Genomic DNA, 2,043 nt, shown 5'->3' on the forward strand with positions numbered 1-2,043 from the left:
AAGCGCGGCTGCGAGACGCCAGGCAAAAGGCCAAACTCCCAGGTGCGGCGGCCGAACTCTCACCCGAACGCCTCACGGGGGTCTGATACGTTGTTTATGTAGATGGGCATCCTCATGGCCAGCCCAACAAAGCCCTCGGGCTCGAGCTGGACGGGCCCTTGGACCGCCAGGTCGCCCGCCTTGATCGTTTCGAGGGCTGACGCCCGCCTGACGGGGTCTGCATGTGCCAAGGCGCCCCGATAGCGGAGAGTGAGGGAGGGGGATGGATAGGCAGACGGTGAGGGACGGCCGGCCGGCTCCGCGGCCGAGCTTCGAGCGGCGCAGGGGCCCAACTATGCCTGCACGCACAGCAGCTGCGGCACGGCAGGGGCGGGAACGTGCATGGGTGCAGACTGGATTGGCCTCCCATGCGCCGGGTGGGGTGCAGCCTTGCATACCAGATAAGGGCTAGCAAAAGTCTTGCTCCATCTCAACCCTTCCCGCTTGGTCCCCGCTTGACCGCTGCTGCCGCCGTCGCCCCAAACCCCTGATCCTCACCCCCTGCCCCACCTGCCAGCAGGTCCAGGCCCACCGCGCCCTGTGTGGAGCTGTTACTGGGTGCGATGAGGCGCAGCACCCCTTGGGGCGCCAGGCGCAGGTCTACCAGGTCTTTCACCGCTCTGTTGGAGGGCTGTTTCGGATGGAATTGTGTGTATGTGGAGTTGTTGGGTTGTGTTTGTTCAAGGGAAGCAGGAGGGGCGGGGCTTGGAAGTGTGGTGTGCTCATACATTGGCGGGGGTGGTAGAGGTCTGCCCAGACCTGATGAGGCTGTAACGCCGTTGGGGGCGGGTGTGCATGTGTTTGGGGCGGGTGCGCAGAGAGTGCTGGCCTGCGCGAGGAGGACAGGTGAGGCTGGATCAAGCGTCGCAGTCCGACAGCGGCATGTGCACCAACTTGCGTGACGTGGCTTTAGGGTGCGCACGGGGGGCAGCAAAGGGGCGCCCGATGGCCGATGGCAGATGACAAGTCGGTGCTGACCTCACCACACATCCCATGACATCATGCGTTGATGATCCCTGCCATCCCATGATACACTTCTTTCTTAACGGGACGCACGTGCTCTGTTTGCACCAGCTCCTGCGCCACGTCATAGAACCTGGACTCCAGGTAAGGCCACGAGGGGTTCTCCTGCACCAGCAAGGACAGCGCCAGGACAGGACCCATGATCTGAGGGGTTTGTTGTAGGGCAGGAAACAGGCAGGAGGTGAGCGAGGGCGCGCGTTTCGGCGGTTGAAGAGCGCGGTGCTGGTAGGGAAGAAGTGCAAGATTGTGTAGGTGTGTGTGTGTGTGTGTGCGTGCGTGCGTGTGTTTGCACGCGCGCGTGGATGTGATTCTACGTAAGAGTGTGTGTGTGTGTGTGTGTTGTGTGTGTGTGTGTGTGAGACAGAGACAGAGAGAGAGAGAGAGTGTGTGTGTGTGTGTCTGTTCGCGCGTGCGTGTGTGTACATGCGTGCGTGTTTGTGGGCATGTGCGCCGCCTGTTGTGCGAGAGTGTTATCTTTCGTGTGTGTTGGGGCCCACTAGACTGATGCACATATGGTTGCGCTGCCTGCCACCGCTGATGCAGGGTGCTTTCAGCAACGCGGCTCGTGGCATGTGCGCCAGGCCCATGCATCGGCACTTCCGCTGCGCGCGGTTCAGCAAACGGAACTAGCTGCTGAGACGGCGACGGTTTGGAGCATTCACGATCCAGCCCGCCGGGCCGCAGGGGCGCGCACGCTCGCCAGTGTCAGGAGTGAGATCGGCCGCACCTGCAAGAGCTTCGCCTCTATCCCAGCCGCCGTGTTCTGCGCAAAACCTGCCGGGTCGGGGATGGAGGGCAGCGTCGTCGAAGCGCAACGCCCTCGGCCACTGGGGTGGTCGCCAACTCCGCGGCGGCCGCCTGCCCGCGCGTCGCAGGCGTTTGGTTCGCCTTGCAGCGGCGTGCAAGAGGGCTGCTGTGGAAACACAGGCGGGCCGCGCGCACGCACCCTGGGCGGCGACTCGGCGGTGCTGGGTCTCAGCC

Source organism: Monoraphidium neglectum (assembly GCF_000611645.1).
Source record: "Monoraphidium neglectum strain SAG 48.87 unplaced genomic scaffold scaffold00382, whole genome shotgun sequence".
Classification (NCBI taxonomy): domain Eukaryota; kingdom Viridiplantae; phylum Chlorophyta; class Chlorophyceae; order Sphaeropleales; family Selenastraceae; genus Monoraphidium; species Monoraphidium neglectum.